We start from the raw sequence: 22,584 nt of genomic DNA on the forward strand, positions 1-22,584 counted from the left end.
AAATTCGATGTTGGCAAAATCAGTTCATCACTACATCTCCCGTTAAAACCAGACGCAGTTTTCAAAAAACAGAGAGCAAGTAAAGTACCAATTCACTTACATGATAAAGTGAACAGATTACTCGATATTTTAGAACAATACAACATTATATCACCAGTAAACAAAGAAGAACAACCAAAAGGCAACACATTCATCAACCCTGTTATCATTCTAGCTAAAGGAGAATCATTAAAAATCGTTCTCGACGCTAGATACCTCAATTCACTCATAGATGAATCAAAATGTAATTGGCCCATTGAACCAATACAAGTTATTTTAACAAAAATAAACGGCAAATACTTTACAACCGCCGATATGAATAGTGCATACAATCAAATGCCACTAGATGAACAATCACGACGTTTAACACAATTTGTTATAGGAAACCAACAATATGAATTCAACCGCTTATTCTATGGAATATCCATAGGACCAGCAGCATTTTCAGCTTTTATGAGCAAAATTTTTAGACCACTAATACTCAAGAAAAACGCAATCACCTATTTAGACGATGTTTTTATGCAATCACAAACAAAAGACGAGATGTTCAATGTTTTAGAAAAATATCACCAAATACTTCAGAACGAAAATCTGAAGGCCGCCCCCGATAAATCACACTTTTTTTTGACAAGAGTTAAATTCTTAGGACATAATATAGAAAGAAAAACAATCACTCCATTGAAATCACGCATTGACGCTATTCAAAAACTTCAACCACCAACAAATAAAAAGAAAATCCAAGAATTTCTTGGAATGTTAAACTTTTTAAGTAAATATGTTTATAAAATGCAATTATATCTACGACCATTTTATAACATCCTTAGACAACAAAATAATTTTGAATGGAACACAGAACATCAAACACGATTTGAAGAAATAAAGAAACTTTTAACTGAACAAATTTCAAACACAATTCCAGACTCAAATCAACCATTTTATGCAATGTGCGATGCTTCGAACTTTGGCATCGGTGCAGCACTATTACAATCACATAATGGTACAAATAAAATGAACCTCATATCAGCAAATTCTCGACTATTCACTCAAGCAGAGCTACGACTCTCAACTCTAATGAGAGAATGCACAGCCATAATATATACACTGACAGAATATGAATTTCTGATACTTGGATCAAAACATCCAACAGTTCTATTCACAGACCATAAACCAATCATTTTTCTTTTTACACAAAAGTCTAATCCAAACCACCGAGTTTACAGATTTCAACTAATTCTAATGAAATTTCCAAACTTACATATAGTTTGGACTGCAGGAAAAAATCTTGCATTACCAGACACCTTAAGTCGAAATACACCACCTGAATTACTTACACGAAAAACAACAGTTGAAATACCCAAAAACATAAAATTCTACCTTGCAGAAAACGAAACATCACCCCGATTGGAATGCAAATATGCAGTAAAAACTGATATTGAACAATCACAAATAAATAATTTACAACATTTCCCACTTTATTTAGATTGTCAAAATAATCATTATGAAGTTGATCTACTTGGAACATCAACTTTCAAACCAATCCCATATTCTCAATGGATCAAAAATAACACCCAACAAAAACGAACAAAACAACACCCGCCTAAAAAAGACCATTTTCCACTAATTGAAAAAGAAGATTTAACTGATAAAATAAATTTATCAGGACCACAAACAAATGATTCAAAATACACAATAAATCAAGTTTTTGACCTTCACGACCCACTTGACACAATACCCTTATCTAAATTAGAAATCGAAAACATTTTTCTCCCCCCAACAGAAACAATTACAATTTCAACACTGAAACAATATCAAAACCTTGACCCAGTAATTCGACAACTGAAATCATGGCACAAATATAAAACTAAACCTATCAAAGCAGATTCAACCATTCTAGGAAACAAAACACTCCTCCGATACTTTCGCAAATTTAACAACACAACAATTAACGAAAATACAGACCTTTTAGAGTATAACCTGAATGAATCTACAGTTCCATGTCTCCCTTTAAGTATGATTCTTATAGCTTTTAATATTTCACATACACAAAATATTAAAGGACACTCTGGATCAGAAAAAACATATTCAAATTTTATACAAAATTTTTACTTCCCAAATGCACCAATTTGGATAAAAGTACTATGCAATGATTGTATAGTATGTCAACTAAATAAACCTTACCCAAATCAAAAACAAATAGCACAAAAACAAGATTTTAAAGGACAAAGTTTGTACTTTAATCATCGTATCTCATTTGATACTAAGGGACCAATTTCACCCTCATCAGAAGGAAACTCCTACATTATGGTAATTGTTGACGCATTTACACATTATGTAGCACTTAACCCAGTACCACATTGTAACGCTTATTACGCTTACACGACACTCTATGAACACTGGATAGCAAAATTCGGACTACCAGAAATTTTAGTCACAGACAACGGTACAGAATTCATAAATAATGAAATTATCACACTATGTCATTTATACAACATTAAACACAAACCACGTACATCTCATGCACCTTGGACAAACGGCTTAGTCGAAGGTATGAACCGTTCATTACAAGAATATCTTAGATGTATCATCAACGGAAATGATGCAAAATATACCGAATGGTCAGCAGATGTAAAATTATTTCCCTTAGCATATAATTCACAAATAACGACAACTTTAGGAATGTCACCATACGAAATGGTTTTTAACCAAAAGCCACGCAAACCAATAATGTTTACAGCAAATTCTCATAAAAACGCACAAGGTTATTGTCAACCAAATAAAGACTCAATTTGTTATAACCTACCTTTACATACACATGATGAAGATCATTTTCATCACCCACAAATTCTTAAACTAGCCTCCGGTACACACACCGAATGGATTCTAAATAGAGATAAAAAACACAATGAAATTTATCAAAAAATAACAAAAAAGTTATTACAAAGACAAAACATCAATGAACAAATCAATTCACGTTTTACACCAGCCTCCGATTTAAAAATTGGAACATTTGTTTTAATACCTAATTTTAATACTCAAAAAGTAATTTCTAAAAAATTACAACCCCTTCGAAAAGGACCATACCAAATAATTGCAAAACCCACTGATGTCACATATAAAATTACCGACTCAAACAAAAAAGAAATCGTTCAACATCGAAACAACCTATTACCTTATTACCCAAAAGAATACGCACTCCGCGAATTAACTCAATTATATTCTTTCACAGGATTAAAAATCATTCAAAATGAACCACATCTGAAAAACACAGAACAAAATGATAACCCCACCGAAAATCAAAACACAAAACCAACCGCCACCAAAAACAATACACAAAACCATAAAGAATCTCCAAAACAAAGAAAAAATAGAAAAATGACAGAACAAATAATACCCCAAGAAGAAATAGACAAATCTGAACATAGAAAAACAACAAGACTCCGAAATCAACCACGTAAAAACTACAAAATGTTCATCCCCCAATCTAAAATATTAAAGAAAGTAGAATTTAAAAAGTAATTTTAAGATTTCATACTTCACAATCTTGAAACCTCCGTAACATTTTTCATTTCAATTTTTCAAAATAACATGCTCACAAGTACGCAATAATTCTAGTTCAAAATAGACCAATAGGATTCATCCAATCCGCCACTTTCTCTAACTCAAACTAAGATCAATTAGACGAATAATCTAGAACTCCAGGCACATCTCTAACTATAACTTTACAACCTCCAGGTCAAAAATAAGCAAATCACTCCAACTTGACAGCTAAAATAAATATCACCATAATACCGTACCCCTCCCTTATCTAATAACCCAAAGATCAACAATATTTCCCGAACTCAGACCACGAATAACCCCAAAACAAATTTGATAACTTAGCCTAAAGTAACAAAATGAAGATTTTAATTAGCCTAAAGTATAAAAATCTCACCATACCCCGGATCATTTGACAAACAAAAATAAAGAAAAAGACGACCTCCCAGTCACCATGAAAATTGCCCCCAACAATTTTTTACAAAACTCAACCCACTTGTCAAAAAAACTAATAAATAATTCGACCACACTAGAAAATCGCCTCAAACAGCAAAAAATATTCGACCAAGAGATCATTTCTTAAATGCTCTTCTCTCAAACAGTTGCTCAAATACTTATAAATTTTAAACATTTTTTTTCAATACTTGAAACCTTTATAATATTTCTTTTTGATATACTTGAATCTTTTCTAATAATCCTAATCATTTTTTGTAACATTTTTTTAATTTTCTACACTATTCTCGAACTATTCCTCCAACTTTCCAAAACCCTTGAATATATCCACAGGTACGATTTTAACAACTTGTCTAAATGATACGAACAATTTTCAGTAGAACCGATATTTTTTTATTGTTTGTAATTTTCATAACATTTTTATCATCCCTCATTTTGACCATCTGTAAATGTATAAAGAAAGCAATCCTCACATTTGCCCTAGCAATAGTCCTTCTAATTCTTGTTTTGGAAGAATATTATAATAAACACAAAATTTCTCACTAAAGTAATAATTCAAAAAACCATCAAAAATTGCTACCCAACAGTCACAGCATCAGTCTTCACCGACATCATCCCAAGATAACCAAACACCACCTTCAACTACTCAAAATCCTCAAACATCTACACGAATTTCTTTTCAAGACAATCCATACACTTTTGAAGAACGACATACTCGTTTATCAGAACCACTAGAACCAGTCCAACGACAAGCACCTTTAAGCGAACCAACATATAACCTATACCCAACACTACCACAAGAACTAAGTAGAATAAGAAATTCTAGTCAAAGCCAAAATACAGTCGAAATAAATAGACAAATTATACATCCTCGACGAAACAGAAATCTTCAAACTCCCCGAGTTCATTTTGATATACCTCAATCCCCATCACAAAACACTCCAGAAAACCCCATTGGTATATTACCAGAAACCCCTACGCTTCTTTCACAACGTAGCACCTCAAGCCTACCATCAGATTACTTAGGTTCAACACCAACATCTGAGCAAATGCGTGAAAATCCCTTTAACCCCCCAAACCAGGCATCGCGACTACCATATTGGACTACACATTCATTTACACAAGGTGAACCAAATTTAGTCAATGACCCCATAGATATTTCTACGGATACAACAACATCCTCATCACTACCAGAAACATTATCACTACCATCAACACCATCAATAAGCCAGTTTTCACCACCACCCTTTAACTTAAACTTTCCAAATAATCTCGACGCCAGATATCGAGAACAATCATCAATAAATATTCCTTTAAGACTAGATTGGAATACATTCACAGCACCTCCACCACTATTTGGACAACATCAAGAAAGTAACCGCCTTCATAACTGGGCACTTAATAGATTACAATATCGCCAAGATATTCACAACGATATCCGTGATCACAATATTCAAATACTCCAACAAAACAGTTTACAATTAAAGTTTGAAATCACAGTTAAGTTAAATAATATTACCCAACATCCCTACCCATTAAATCCACCTAACATAACAGCTCAATCACTACCACCACCGTTTATAACTACTGAAGTAATATACAAATACGACAGATATACCAAAAACACAATTGGCTACATTACATTTTATAATCCATACTCAGGATTATCATACACATGTATATTCTAAAATTATTAATTTTTCTCCAACTCCCTTTTCTAGTAATCTCAAATCAAAACATAAACCCTTCTCCTCGTACAGGACCACAAGATTTACTAGTAACACATTACGATTGTGAAGAAAATGAACAAAAAACACTACATAAATATGCAATAAATCAAGTATCACAATGTGAAACAGAACCACAAGCTATAGAAACCACAGATGTAATAGCAACACTCTATTCAAAAGCCCGAGCAACAACAGTTACAGGTTATAAATTCACAGCAACATTTTCCGAAAAGAAAGTACATTGTTCACAAGTCTCGAATGGAAACAAAAACCGACTTGACCATGAATCATTCTATCAAAGTAATATAGAACGTCTTTTACATCTCAATCCCGACGATTGTAAAAATGAATTACTAAGACTAAACATCACACAAAATAAAAACTCCCAAAGAAAATTAGTTAATTTTCAAGTTTTTTCAGACTCTGCACATCAATCACAACTTGAAAGACACCAAGGACATATAAAACTAGACGAAAAATACCCGTATAACGGCGCACACGGACGATTAACCTATGACCTACACGATAAACATTGGATACCACACATTGGTATAAATGACCCATCAAACTGCAAAGCAGACACAAAAAATAAAGGATACCAAGAAATAATGTTTTTCGATTGGAAAATACAAGTCGAAAAAATACAACTAACACGAGATTTATCAGATAATACAATGATCTATCAAGGAATCCGATTACCTTGTAAAAATGATCAAGGTTATTGCGACCCTACAACGAGAACACAAGCAACAATTGTTTGGTTCCCCGAAGATACATGTACAACATTTCAAGTAGCAAAAATACACGCTCGTATGATAAAATTTCACGAAAAATATTTTATACAATCAATTCCATATGAACAAGTCCATCCATCACGAAAACTAAGTTCTAATTTTAGAAACATAGACAATATAGAAAACAAATTGACACGTTTTCAAATATATCAAGAAACAGAACTTGCATGTAAATACAGGAATCCACTTCACAGAACACAATACTCTGAAATATTAGTTGAATACGAAAAAGGATTCGACATGACCACTGGAAAAATAAAAATCGACCCATATGCCACAGGTCATCCTTTAAACGAAGGAACATCCTATATACCAGTTAATTTTCAAAAAAGCAACGGACAACCTGGTGGACATCTAAAACCTCAGGACACCAGAAGCACACGCTTACAAGAATTATCACTAATGAACACTACATATTTCGGTAATATCCACTATGATATTCATTTAGATATGAAACTAGATTATACAATTAGCCGAATTTTTCAAGAAATGTCACTCTCCGAATTAGAAACACTACACCAATTATGCGAATTAGAACGAACACAAATATTACAATCACTTGCACTAGCAGTATTAAAAATACCCTATGCAGGATACTTATTATCTGGAAATAGATCAAATTTTTTAGACTATGAAGGAAACATCTTATGGTTTTATACTTGTACTAAAAAAGTATCACCACTATACGTTTTTGAAGATAAACGATGTTATAAAAGAATCCCTATCTTTTATAAGAATAAAGTACATTTCGTGGATACACTTTCACGAAGAACCTATTTCTGGGATACCGCAGTCCCATGTGGATCAGAAAACAGCCACAATGTAGTACAACTAAACCCTGATGAAAATAAATATTATCTTCTCACACCATATCCCACATTAATGCAATCACTCAAAAAATTTTCACCAGAAAGCATTCGCGCTATTGCTCGAAACCCAAATATAGACTTACAATCAATAGGAATCTATTCAAAATCAGATATTCAACATCACATTAGAACACAACAATTCCAAGAATTATTAACACAAATGGACACTATACAAAGACAATCAATAGACCAAAATTTACGCAAACTTGCAGAAACCGCAGGATTTGCCGATATCTACACGCAAGACTATAGCGGATATTTTAAGGACATTAAAGATTACATATATCTAAACGGTGAAAAATACCGTCCCCAAGATATATCACCAATTAACATTTTTAGCTTTGTTACACTCAAAAATGAGATCCTCGATTTTCTAGGATGGCCCTACTACATCTTAGAAAAATTGACTATTTTATACGCAATGTTTAACTTTATTGGATTTCTTTTCTCACTTTTAAAAGGAATCTACAACACATGTGCTATACACACACAAGTAAACAGACAAGCAAGTGTAGCACGCATACTATTTGCAGGATTTTTTGGAATCTTTTCTACATCTATAAACAAAATTCTTTTAGACGCACAAATAAAAGAATATAACACAAAAATAACAACACGACAAAATACATACGACGAAGAACATAACAATGTAGACATAACGCCAACGGCACCACAATTACCAGCCCTACCAAATAACCATCCACTATCCCTAGTCCCACGAAATTTTCGAAACTTAGCCATCACACATAATCCAAATTTTCGACTCACCACATCACAAAGTCCCATTCAACATATAATGACACACCAGTCACAAGATGATAATACTTATGAACAAATTATTGAACAACCCCATACCACCGCTTTTCAGTCTCAAAATAATCATTTTTTTAGCCCACGATGAGCCGCCAACTTGGATCACTACACCGATCAAATTCCCACCCAACCAATCTTACCTCTCCAATCCCAATAATACCACTTTTTGCTTTTCCGCCACCCGATTTTCCATCTAGTAATGTAACATCAGGCATGAATTCCGACACTAATTCACACATCTCAGTTTTATACTCCATCTCACAGCTAAATAACCCGAATATTGAAACCCCCGATGAATTCGCCGACTCAGAACCATCCCCATCCAATAATTTTCATAACTCTTCTAATTTTTCTCAACCCCCTTTTCAACCCATATTATCCAATAACCCTGACCCAATTACTCCCACACCCTCTTATGCTTCCCAAGTTACCCCAACCTATTCCTCATACCATTCTGACCAATCATCTCATTCTCCAGACACCCCCCGAATCTCCCCAGAGCTAGATAATTTTATTACCCTTCAACAACAACCCTACCACCTTAATACCCCAACCATAAACCAAATCTCCTCCACAATAAATTCATCCAACCCCCCTACCCCTACACCCTCTTCAACTTATACTGAATCACTAGCACCATCATCCACATCAACTGAATCTTCACTCAATACTAATAGAGCTTACCGCACTTTTAAAAGAAAGTTCCCCAACCATCCTTTCCCAGCAAAACCAGGAACAGCCCGTGAATACATCAACCACCCCAAGCATACTAACACAAAAGAATTTTTAGCCATCACCTTACCCTCATTCCCACAATACACTTTAAACACCCCCCACGACACTAACGAAACACGCAACTTCGTAGATGAATACGTTTTAATGCCTACTCTCTCTTGGACCTCATATTATCATTTCACTAACCCTCTTTGCTTACCTTTATCTAACACTCACATCGATATAGAGCGAAATACGGACATACTATATCGACTCACTACACCACTAACACCTAGACAATTTACTTACGTTGGATATAAAAAATCACTAAAAACACACACTGCACCTAGAGCTAACGAATATACACTCGAATACTATGATCACAACATCATCAGAGCTAACCAAGATCAATTCTTAGACGACGATCGCTTCGCTAATCCACAAATTACCGAGAAATTTTTCATCAAGACACCATATACATTCACACTAAACATCTTCGACCGAAAGTTTGATCACATTATTTCAGAAGCACTAACAGACACACAAGCATACGAAAGTTTCAAAGAACGCTTCCAAATATTTTCACTAACCTTTCATTTCCTTGCACCACACGAAAGAGATTTACACTGCTCACACGATATTATGTTGCGCACTAAACAAACCCACACATATAGTTATTATCGCTTCATCCAAAATCACTTTGACCTACACACACCCTCTAGACAACCACACCATCGTTTTCAATTCATTAATTCCAAATACACTTCACCATTTTTCCTAAATTTCACATATTGTATTAAAGACACTAACTTCCATGGTATTCTTCGTAATTATGACCCCATAACCCAAATGTACATCTTCTGTCCCATTACCAAGACCTTCAACGCCGAAGAATCCCGACCCTTCCTTATCCCGCACGAGTTTGTACAACCCATAGAAATCCCAATTTTAGAATTCATCCACAACACTAAATTCAATCACAAATTATATAACTTAATCCAAAACACACCTTATGAGTTTGCAGTTGGCACTGAAGAACTAACCACTATCAAGGCACTTCAATTAATTTGGCCACTGCTTCAAACTAAAAATATCATCCGCATCTTAGCTAAACTACTAACAACTTCAGAACTAATTCACGACATCTTCCCCCACGGTTTTTTCCCCGACGACTAACAGGTAAGTATGAATTAAATGAATATTACTAACTAATTAAAAAAAAAAAAAAAACTCACCATACTTTATTCATGTTTTCTTTAGATTTTTAGCCTTCATCCGATGATCACCTACAAAAACCACAAAAGACAAATAAAAATCGCAAATTTCATCAAACAAATTTCAAAAATTCTATTAATCTCTTACACTTATAAATTTATAAATTTAATACAAATGCAGTAAATTCATTTCTAAAATTTTCCCCCACAAGCAGTAAATCTAATTATGATGAAAATTTATATCTTAATATTCCCCCATGACTAGCAGTAAATTTCTAAATTCTATGTAGTAAATTAAATAAATGCAAATGCAGTACTAACCTTTTGATATTTTCATTCATTCGCACAGAAATTCTATCCACACTCGCACAGCTCGCCCACGAAGAATTGTTTAAAATAATGAATTTCAGTTTCAAGTTTTCACACTCAACAACTCTAACATATAATAACATGTTTCAAACTTTCCTTTAGCCCGGTTGGAAAGGAATCATATACTAAACAAAACTAACCAACGCAGCTTACTAAATACCACAAATCATAGAATAACAGCATGACTTAGAAAAAGAAACCAACGGTACCCAAACCGGATTAACCCAGTTTAAAACTGGATAATTTATTCTTTTGAAGACTATTATAAAGTCTAAGAAAGAAATAATAAAACACAAAAAAGTCGAAAGACAAACCCATACCACAAACAATTTGATTTTTGAAAAAAGGACACAACCAACAAAACATAAGTAAGACCACAACAAACTCAACATAAAACGTTGTCACATAACAGGACCCCTCACAAAAAACCGCATGAAATCATACTCCCACTCCTGGCCTAACCCACCAGGAAGGACGTCCTGAGCATGCTCTATAGCCGGCCTAACCCACCGCGCTACATCCACGCTTTGTGACCACACCACTATTTTTAATAAGAGCTACTCAAGTGTGAGTAACTCTTCAAAATAACCGAACTAAAACAAAAAGCTTTTGTGAAAACAACTAACTAAAATCATTATTAAAAAATATTAAACTAATAAAAGTTTTATAAAATGTAAAATCACATGATGCAATATATAGATCAGAATACAACACCAAGGACGAACATCAAAAGACAAGACGACCCCACTACACTCGAGAGAGAATGACCAACTACAATCGATATGCCGCTCACAATCACAACTCAAAGGATTTAGAGTACGACTTGACCTCGCAGAAAAGGACTTCATTGAACTAGACCAATGACCACCTCGATGTTCAAGTATACGTACAGATCCGAGTAACCAGGCATCCCCTCCACGCACAATCTCCACGCCATTCCCAAACTAGATCATACACAAAAGAAGTTCTCCACGCAGAACAGAAAAACCTGACATAGCAAACCATTCTGAAATCAGATTTGAGTTTGTTGCAAAGACGTAGTCGTTGTCACTAGAAGACACAACGTCTTATGTCTCTAACTCCAGCTTCCTGGAACTTCCCTAACAAAAGAGGAAACGGAAGAAAATTATGATGTTCGCCAAAAACAAACGTCCATCATCCATCCTTCGAATTGCAGAAGAACTATTCTAAAAAACTCTGTAAAACCCGGATGGGTGGAACCTGATCTAAACTACATTTTATGATTGGATAAATTAAATGTTTTACCAATGTAAAGTATTTAATATTAACCAATCATGATCCATCTAACTAACAACCCACTTATTTGTAAGTGCTGAAGTTACTTGTAATTTCAGCACCAGAGAGATTTGAATTTAACTTAGAAATTAGTTGAACTCTCCCGAGCACTTCAGCAGCCGCAATAAACCAGTATACCCTAGATCTATTGAGCCTAGCAGAGACCAGTTAAACAACCTGAGACTAGATAGTATAAGAGTAAGATTAGGATCGGTATTAGACTAAGAAGTTGCACGAATCTATCCGGCCGAAAATAAGATAGCGTGACGAGCAGACGGTGTACCCTATCCGAAATTACTCTATGAGTTACACTTCGGTCCTAACTCAGTAGGTATCAGTATTTTGCAACATTTCACAGGTGTTTTTTTTTCGACTGCCGGCCCAAAAATTTTATGTATCTCGTTGAAATTTCAATGTTGTCAATTTAGCAGCAAATTTGGTTCATGAAATATTGGAGTTCTCGTTTTTCAGGATTCAATTTTTTATCGTTGATTTCTTTCTTGCATTTATTTATTGGCATTTATTATGACCTGATCAACAGATGAAATTTAGTGGAGACGACTGCAAATGAAACAAGAGTAGTGGGATGCTGCGCTAGTAGCACAGAAAATTTCCGGTCAAATTCATTAAAAAACTAACATTTATCTAAATTTTGCCGTTTATTGTGCGTGGTGCGATGAGAGCAACAAGAGGGGTCTTGCCAAGGCAGCGTTAAACGAAGTTTTAGAGGCTAGTTTTATTGGAGTAAAACTAAGTTTTCACAGCTCAATTAGAAGCTTTTTCTTATTATAGCTCGCTCGGTTGACTCCCTCGCTCGCTTGTCTCTCTTGCTAGTTTGACTCGTTCGAAATTAGACTAGAAAACACAGTATCGCAATTCGAACAACAGAGATGAATTTCCAAAACGTTTTTCCGTGTCTAGAAAAACCACTTTAAAATTTTGGGCTTTTTGTCTAAATTAATTCTAGCAAAATGCAAACAAGCAGGCTTGAAATAGAAAAAAAAGCCATTTAAATTTTATTCTAGACCTGAAAACTTAGATTTACTTCAAGAAAATTTTGAGCGCCAATGCCATCTTAAACTTCTTCAAAAATTGAAAAACTTCTGCAAAAATTTGAAAATATTTAGCTTTTTTTGTGTTTTCCAGACATCTTTCAAAAAATTTTGTCCAGCATGCCTTTTTTAACTTTATTATCAAAATTCCTAAACTTAAGGTTTCCATTTAGATCCTTTTATCACACCACCCACCAAAACTACACTAAGCTGAAAGAAAAAATTTAAAAAATTTTTTCAGTTTGTTGCGAACACTCTGTGCTACTTGCACAGCAATTGGCTATCATCGTTTTACTTTTGGGTCCATTCTCACTCGCCGCCCTCAAGTATATTATAAGAGTTAAAAGATTCCACTTACAAATCTTACACGGAAACCTGCAACGTAATTTTTGTCGGCCGTTAATTTTGTCGCGGATTCCGCAACGATTGAATCTAGCTATTTGATCCGGATTCAGCAAATGTAAGCAGATTCCGCAACTTAAAAGCGGTTTCCCCGAGTTTGGGTGGGTTCACCAAAATTGTATGCGGATTTCGCTCACAATTTGTGGATTCCGCTTGCAACTTATTGATTCCGCTCGCAGTTGCGGTTTCTCCGACAGCAAACTTTCTTATAAACATGGACTATGATTTGGTTTTAGTTTTCACGAGCTGTTACAGTTTGCGCAAGTCATGTTGCGGATTCCGCAAGTTCGCTTGTTTTTGGAGCAATTTTGAGCAAAACATTGTTTAAAGTAATTGTTTGTCGAGTCCGAAACAGCAAAGCAGATGAAAAAAAAGTAGCAATATTGCGGATTCCGTGATAACTCTGTTTTCAACCTTTTGGGGAATCCGCTCACAATTCACAAAATACACAGTTCCGCCTCATAATGATAATCTGAATATGCCTTATTATAACGGATACCAATATAGCTGGCAGGGTTGGGTGGAGGGTGGGGGGGGATGTTTGGGTTCAAAAAACTTCGGAAAATTTACCGATAAATTTACCGTATGGATATTTTATAGTTTATTTTAAATAATTACACTTACAAGATGGAAAACTATTGTGTTTGAAGAAAATATCTCGGCAGGGGCTAATTTTTTAAAACTGTTCAACCAGAAACTTTCCTATTGGTAAATTTTTGTCTGCAGATGAGATAAAAACTATAACAATTTGATTCAGATGATTTTGATCTAAGATTCTGATTCTTGAACGACAAAATACTGAATCACAGGTATAGAATTTTTACGTTTGATTTGATATAGAGAATCAACAAATGACGTGAAAACACGATGTTTGATGTAAATGTAAATTACATCAAACGTTTACATTTACATCAAACATCGTGTTTTCACGTCATTTGTTGATTCTCTATGTCAGTGAGAATCTAAACTTTATTGTAATGTGTAATGTAAATTATAGTTTAATGTAAAGGCTCGAACTGACCGATTATAACTTCTAAATTTTAAATGGTATATTTCTAACGACTCGTTTAGTTCATGTCTTATTTTTTGCAATAGAGAACTTGTGAGAACTGGAATGGCAAAAACACAACAAATAAATTTGATTTTTGTATAAAATAGTCGAAAACAATAAAATACACACTTGATTATGTGGACAAATTATGATTGTTTTCAGTAAAGCCTCAGTAAAGTTTTAAGGTCGGCCAGCCGAAAAAGAATTTCGTAAAATGGTACCAAGAAGATGCTTTGGTGGCCTGGGTATCGATGGCCCCATTTTTGACGGTCTTTGTATATCCATCAAAAGGTATTGTTGTCCTGAGCTTAAATTTGAAACGATATTTTACCTACAATCATTAAGGTATGGGGGTTTAAAGATCGCCATTTTGGCCAATTTGGGACAATAACGCGCGATTTATTCTGCGCTATTAACGCGTAAGCTGAGACTAAGTCCGTTTTAGAAATCGTTCCAAATTGATTGAAAGAAGCTTATTTGCCACGATTGATTTGTTACTAGGAGCGACATCTATCAATTTGTACGTTATATGGCGTGTGGGGGATGGTTTCCACAAAAAAAATCAAATTTCCATTGTATTTTGCACTTTTAATTTTTCTTGTTATTACTGCTCAATAGACCTTGGAAGGCAGTCAAAACATTCAGCGGTTCGCCCTGATACGAGCAGTCTTGTTTCTCTTTCCTTAAAAATATTGTTCCGACTTTGGTAACGAAAGTAACCGAATATTTGTGCTCTGGGTGGGTTTTTTTCTTCAGACAAATTTCGACTTTTTAACTAACAATTTTTTGGCAATTTTTTAAAATCAATCAAAAGATATTGTTGTCTTGAGCTTGAATTCAAAAATAGATTTTACTTGTGATTATTCTCCGTTAAGTTATGGGGGTTTAAAGAGTGCTATTTTGGCCAATTTGGGACAATTAACGCGCTATTTATTTCGCGCTATTAACGCGTCAGCGGAGTTATAATTCAAATTAGAAATTTTTCCAAATTGGTTGAACGAAGCTCATTTGCCATAATTTATTTGTTACTAGGAGCGAAATTTATAACTTTGTACTTTATATGGCTTGTTGGGGGATAATTTTTACCAAAAAATCTCAATTTAAAAAAAATTCATTTAGTTTTTATTACATTTATTTTTTTCATGTTATAACTGCTCCAATGACCTTAAAAAAATTTTGGATTTTTCAGAGCTTCGCCTTGATACGAGCAGTCTTGTTGGAGGTTCAAATTTAAAAGTTTTGAACCCTTTCGGCTAATTAGAATGAAAAACTGAACGTTTACATCCCAAGACTAAAAACAAATTCAAATCAACTTAATTATTTGAAAAGTTTCGGACAGATAAGGGAAATAACGATGAACGAGTTTTATGTTTTTGATTTCTAAAAATGTCGAAGAATGAATTAATTTAAGTTTTTGAATTAATTCTTTGTCGTTAGCTTTTCTTTTTGAGTTTAAATGTTTGGTTAAACCAATGGTTTAACTTTCTGTTTCAACCCATTGTCCCAAAGCATTGGGGGTCATTTGACGCTGTACGTAAATAATGGCTTTTTTGTTTCTTTTTGTAATTTTAAAATTTCCATAAAGTTTTCTGGTGTAAGTGGGTTATCGCTGTTTGATCAATGCTTGCTCAAGGAATTAATTCTAACAGTAAGCCAAGTTATAATGTTCTTCTGTATCATACATTTTGCGAAATTGCCTAAAAGATTTTGAACAGTCTTTTGTCAGTTATTTGCATTAAAACTAAAATTTAAACCTGGAATTGCTTTTACAGTGTGGTCGAGTCGTTTGTGTAAAGTGTATATATGGAAAGATGGAGAGAACTCGCAGCAATGATGAGCACTATTGAAAATGTTGAACGGTACGGTTTTCTTAATGTCGGTCAACTTGAGGAGTCTCTTGATGTAAATTAGGACGAACATAACTTTAGGAATCTTGAGCTGAGGGTTTCTAAGGATGTACACAGGCTTCAGTTCGGTCTATCTAAGTTAACGCGTACGTTTGATTGGTTAGAACTAACGACGTTACGGCGAAACGGTAGTAGTACCAATCACGGCGGTATGAGATCAAAAACGGGGCGAGCCCGTTTTCTAGCTTTGCCCTAAGCTTGAGCAAAAAAAACTTTTGTCAGTGAAAATTTTGAGAAAGGTTGGTATAATTTTTTTTGATGAAGAGAAATGGCAGCGATGATGAACACGATTGACAGTGATGAATGATACGATTGTCTTAATGGTGGTCAACTCAAGGAGTCTCTTGATGTAAAGTCCTCACATCTAGATGAAAGAAAATGACGAATATAACTTTGAGAAACTTGAGCTGAGGATTTCTGAGGATCTACTAAGGCTTGGGTTCGATACTATCCAAATTAACGCGTATGGTTTATCGGTTGAACTTAACGAAGTTACGGCGAAATGGTAGTAGTAACAGTGAAGGCGGTATGCGGCCAAAAATGGGGCGAGCCGAGCAAGTTTTGAGTTTTTATCCACCCACTGCAGGAAACCGAGGCAGTGATTCACTCAAAAAACTTGCCCCACACGATTGACAATTTTAACGGTTGAACGGGTGAGACGAAAACGGCATTTTCCGTCTATGCCCTAAATTGTGGTAGAAAAAAAATTTTTTTCAGTAAAAATATTGGAAAATTGGTACATTTGTTATTTTTTCGAGGAACTTTTTTTTCTTAATTTTTCCGAATTTTTTTTGGAATCTTTTTTTGCCACAAAATTTATGGATTCGAGGTTCTCCTGAGGTACGCGGGTACTGGTTATATACGAGGGTATCTAATAGGGTCTTTCTCGGTTTGCAAGCAACAACATCGTATATGATTTTATAGCACTGATCATCAAAAAAATAGCACTTTTTTGGGTAAAAAATAGCACAAATTAGTCTAAAACTTAGTTGAAAACACAGGTTTGGTCTTACAAAATTTTGCAAGGAGTTCACCGGGATTTCGACCGAAAGTCCACGAGAAATCCACAAAAAAAACACTTTTGGCCTTCTGCGAAGTCGGCCGTCTGGGTTGTCGGCTTGGTTTTGAATAGGGGTGGTTTTTCCCGTTTTTGACTTGAGGTCACACAAAATTAAGAAGGGCTCCCTATTTTGGAAATTGAGTTCGCACAAAATTGTGCAAATTTCGACCCTTGATTCATTTTTGAGGTCGCACAAAACTGTGTTCGGCTCGGTTCTTTTCTCAAAAATTGAAGTCACACAAAATCGTGTATGGTTACTTGAATTGGAAACTAAGGTCGCACAAAAATTCTGTGTATTCCAAATCTGTACATTCCAAATAATTTATTATTAGCTTATATGGAATAATGTGTAGATGATGATCCAAACATGGACATTGCGTAGGGGATGGAACTACATTATAAGCAATTCAATTTAGATAAAATCATTTTCAACAAGTAATCGGTGATGGCATCTGCTATGCATCAAGCATATCCCACTTTTTATTCACAATGCAAAATCTCTTTTCATCTATGTCTCAGAAAACTTTTATGAAATATTCATTGTAACCCAAAACTACTGTGCATCTAATCATTCATCATTCTGCCTAGCGGAAAATTGCAAGTTTCACTTAGTATTAGTCGGATCATCACTCGATCAAATTTCGCAAAGATTAGATAAAAATCATTTCACTTACCAAATTAGTGACTGTATATATATTTTATACAAATATAGATTTTTTCCCTATATTATTTCATCAAGAGGTGATGTTTTCAATCAATTGAATCGTGCAGTCGAACACAACTTGAAATGTAGAATACCGGAAAAATTACCCAGTGTTGCAAAAAAACGCCTGCTGCGAAAAAAATGCAAAAGACATTATCTCAGTTCTGCTCAGAAGCGTGCGTTCATTCAGACTCTTGGATCAGCTTTTTTTGGAAAGGATTCGAAAAGTTCAAAACTCAAAGTGTGAGACCGATTTGTTGAAAATTGGTGATTGTTTCATTGATGGTTATGGTACTGTAAATAGTGAGCGTATCAATTTTTCTATTAATAATTGATTATTTGTTTATCAAAATCTTGTCAAAACTGATTTTATTTGAAATCGAAAGTTTTTTCAACGAATTGTAATTTTAAACACGAGTGCAAATATTAGCTCAGTTTTTTCACAAGATGCATAATTTGATTTGATTTTTTCAACAAGTTTGCAAAAATTTATTTAATTTTGTTTTACAAGATGCAAAAATTGTTTTGGTTTTTTAACAAGTGTGCAAAAACGTTGATAAAATTTTGTGTTAAATGCAAGTTTTTCTGCGTTTTTTTAGAAAACAAACGCAAAAATCTATCTTCTTATTTCTTTTGCAAATGAGAAAAACGCAAAAACTTTTTTAAAAAAACTTGGTAAATATTGCTAAAAAATTTCCATAATTGATGACTTCTTAAGCTTTTTTTATGTGAATACATTGTTTTTCTGATATTCTTGCTACCTGCAAGAAGTTTTTAATTATCAAAATTAGAACAAAGAAATTCATAAATTTTAATTTTCAACAGAGCAAGAAATTTTTGTTACAATTTTTTTTTAAATGCGAACATATATAATGAAATTTTTCTTAATTTGCGAGATTTTTCTAAACAAGTATACCAGAAAAATTATAAAAATTGCATGGTGCAAAAATTAATGCAAATATTTAAAGATGTTTGCAAAAATTGAGAAGATTTTTTTATCCTGTGTGAAAAAAAATTGTGAATTTTTTACAAGATATTAAAACCTTGTTTTATTTGTTTGCCATTTTTACAACAAAATTTTGTAAAAGTAATTACCAATTGCATGAATACTTTGATTTTTAACAAGGTTTTTCAACAAGTTTTTTATTACAAGATGCAAAAAAATTAAATTACTACAAACTACAAGACAACAACCAAATTATTTACAAATCAAAGAGCTGTCGAGCAGCTGAGTTCTCAAATTTTTGCAAGTTCTCAATGGAGCGCAAAGCCGGTCTTGCCTCCATCACTGGTGGTTGTCTTGGTGGTTCGCTGACTGGAGTTCTTGGGTCAGAGAACTCCTCATCCTCTTCGATGGTAATTGGGTTTTACACAGATCCCTCTTCCCAAGGAAAGAGAAAAACGTCGAATGGTTGAGCCACATGTTTAGAGTCAAGATTTTCGGGGTAGTTCATTCCCACATGCTCATCACTTCCTCCATCATTTGCATTTCCCCAAGTTGGTTCTCTGTCATGGGTACTTGCGTTATATGATATTCGTTGAAATCCCTGCGCATCACCTCCACCAATTGTCAGACTTGGATTCGGATGTCCATTTGCGCCAGAAAAACTTTACAAATTGTTTCTCGCACTTGGATTTGTACTAAATCAACCGAAAATTCTACCGAGAACATATGGTTGTTGTTTTGCACAGAGAAGATCATTCTGAGCAACAAGTTGCGAGGGAAAGTGAATAAGTAAAATATTTAGAGTAAAAACAAGATTTACAGTTGCGATAGAAGTAGTTGACGGTGGTTAAGCTGAAATGAAAATATTTAGAGCTGAGAGAGGAGGTAGTTGACGGTAGTTAAGTCGAAAAAAAAATTACTTAAGAGAGAGGGGTACCTTCAATTCGAATGTGTGGGTCTAACTAATCAGAATGGATTTTCCTTATTTTGATTGTAGTCGTCTCCAATCAGAATTTAGTTTCCTACTATGGAATTCTTATGGAAAAGTTGTGTCCAATCGGAAACAAAGCTCCATTTTGGGTACTTTTACACATTGTCGTTTCTAATAACAAAAACATTAATTTTTCTTCTAGTTGTCGTATCCAATCAGACAAAAATTTACCTTTAAAGGACTTAAATCTTCCAGATAAGTAAAAATATACACAAAAGCAATCGCAAAAATAAATGACCAAAAGTTGTTTAAAAATAAGAAAAATTGCAGATATAAGTAACAAAAGAAAAAAAATTCATAAAAGTAGCATCTGTGCAAGTCTTCTCATCAGATTAATTGAATTTTTTGTATATAATTGATGGTAAATTGAAAATTTTCGAGTAGATAGTCAAGTTTTTTTATTTTGATGTAAATTTGAGAGGATAACTCATAGTTGATAAGTTTTTCAACGCAAATCTCTGGAAGTCTGATTCCAAAACTGATCATACAAGATTTTGAACTTTGAAAGTCTTCAAAGAAATGGAGGAATAAAGAATTTTGTTGGGGCATTTTTCGACAAATTTGGGAGTTGGGTGGGGAATGAAAAGAGTCTTTGAAATTTTGAAATTTTATCGTACGACTTTTTGATTAACTTCAAATTTTCTCAAAAAAATGAAATTTTTTTTCTAGTCAGGTGTAACTGAGCAGTAAGTTTATAGCTTTGATACGCAATATGTGGATCAAAACTAAACTCTTTGATTCAGTAAGTGTCCCTAAAGAGACCTTTACTTAGTCGGAGAACTCTACTTTGGACAACATAAACGTCCAAAAAATTGTGAAAAAATAAGAATCTACATATATTTCATCAATAAGGAAATCACACGGAATATTTTCTTTTTTCTTGTAGAGTAACTCGAGGAAGTTCAAAAGCTTCTTAATTGACATTCTTCAGAAATGATTATTTTTGATTCAAAGTTATGTCTAAAAACTGCTTAGTTCTGATTGGTTGAAAATTATTCTGGAAGATTCTAGAAATTTCGAAAGAATGACGTAGGCGATGACGTCATTACCACAAAAGGAAAATTTCGTGGTTGGTGACGTCACTTCTAGTTATAGAATGACATCATTACCAAAAAATGAAAATTGCGTAGGCGATGACGTCACTTCTATTCAAAGAATGACGTCAATACCATAAAAATACAATTGCGTAGGCGATGACGTCATTGTTAGTATAAATACGCTGTCTTTATTGGGTTAAATCATTCAATTTGTTTGCCAATCAGAATTAGTTTATTGAATGTTCACTTCGCGAAAAGAAAAAAATAAGTGTTTTTATTCAATTGGTACTTCAAATTTTGATTTTAGAACAATTCTAAATTCCCAAATTTTTTTAGATAATGCCTGCCCTTAACAGCAACGAGAAAGTGAAGTGTGGAGACTGCAGAAATTCGTATGTTAGGGCGTATGCAAATCGACACCAAAAGAGATGTGCTAGACAAGAAATAAATTATCATATTGCCAAGAAGCATGCTCAACCAAGTTTAAAGCAGTCGACGGTTTGTCCTTCTTGTGAACAAGAGTTCCCAACTTACTACTCTCTCCAACAACATCGGGGAAAAAACACGGAGCTAAGCAACGAAAACCTAGTGATACGGTGACCGACTTGAACAAGATTGTGGAGCAATAAGGGGAAGATGGTGAAAAACTCAAGAATGATTTTAGTGCTTGTCAACATTTTCTGGTGGATACTGAGATGCAGAATGGGAGACCCAAGGTGTTTAACTTTCAAAGGTCAAAGTTAGATACCAAGATTATCAACGAGAAGGTTGAAGACGTATTCAATCAGCTGGATTTTGCTGCAAAATCAAGATCGCTCTTGGATTTGTTCTTCGTAATGTCGAAACGGAAGAACATCGGTATTATTACGCACACAAAAACAAAACTTTGTTCAAAAAAACGCAATTATTTTTTACGAAAATGGATTTGATTACAATCCAGAGAAAAGTTGAAAAGTTTAGAGCACAAATTGGAGGTTCAAATTGATAACAAATTTCACTTTTTTTTGCTGCATTACTAAAAAAAAACATCCCAATGGGATGTCCGGACTCTGTCTTGCCTGAGCCTTTACTACGACATACGCAAGTAAACTATCTTTTATCGGATAAAGATAAGCAAACATACAAAGATCATCTATGCTTTTTCCGTGCGTTAACATTGTATTTGCATTGTCATAGTAACCTCGATGCTCATACATCTCAGCCGTTTACAGAGTTTATATCAAAATCATGATACGATCCGAAGAACTTTCGTGGAGTGTCAACTGATGATCTACCTCTCGTAGAGGAAATAGTTGAACGCAACATTTTCATTAATGATTTTGACATTCAAGAAGGAGAGTATGTTGGAGAATTAGCAGGCGAAGTATTGGAAGGTTTGAAAAAAGTTGTTTTCGATGTCCTAGCTGTGACACTTTCTTCCACAAATCAGATCACTTCAACAAGCATCTAATCAGATGTAAAGATAGGGTGCGACATATTTATCCCAAAAACGCGTACACACACTAAGGGAAACACTATTTAAGAAACTCGACGATTTCAACATTACTTACACCGGAGAACATAAATTATTTAGCAATGTAGCAATTTTTGAATTCGAATCAACCTGTGTT

General features: G+C 34.2%; 1 protein-coding gene across 4 annotated transcripts in view; it reads right to left on the minus strand.

Moving 5' to 3' along the window:
- Positions 1-14,147, minus strand: part of LOC134842648 (multiple epidermal growth factor-like domains protein 10) — a 185,935-nt gene extending 171,788 nt beyond the window's left edge. For 2 of the 4 annotated variants that reach the window (XM_063859086.1, XM_063859085.1), the window contains exon 1: positions 13,904-14,147. The gene's annotated coding sequence lies outside the window, so the exon portion shown is untranslated. The remainder of the gene's footprint in view (positions 1-13,903) is intronic. The other 2 variants (XM_063859087.1, XM_063859088.1) reach the window with 2 other exon arrangements.
- Between the last annotated feature and the right edge of the window lie 8,437 nt (positions 14,148-22,584).

Source organism: Symsagittifera roscoffensis, chromosome 3 (assembly GCF_963678635.1).
Source record: "Symsagittifera roscoffensis chromosome 3, txSymRosc1.1, whole genome shotgun sequence".
Taxonomy (NCBI): Eukaryota; Metazoa; Xenacoelomorpha; order Acoela; family Convolutidae; genus Symsagittifera; species Symsagittifera roscoffensis.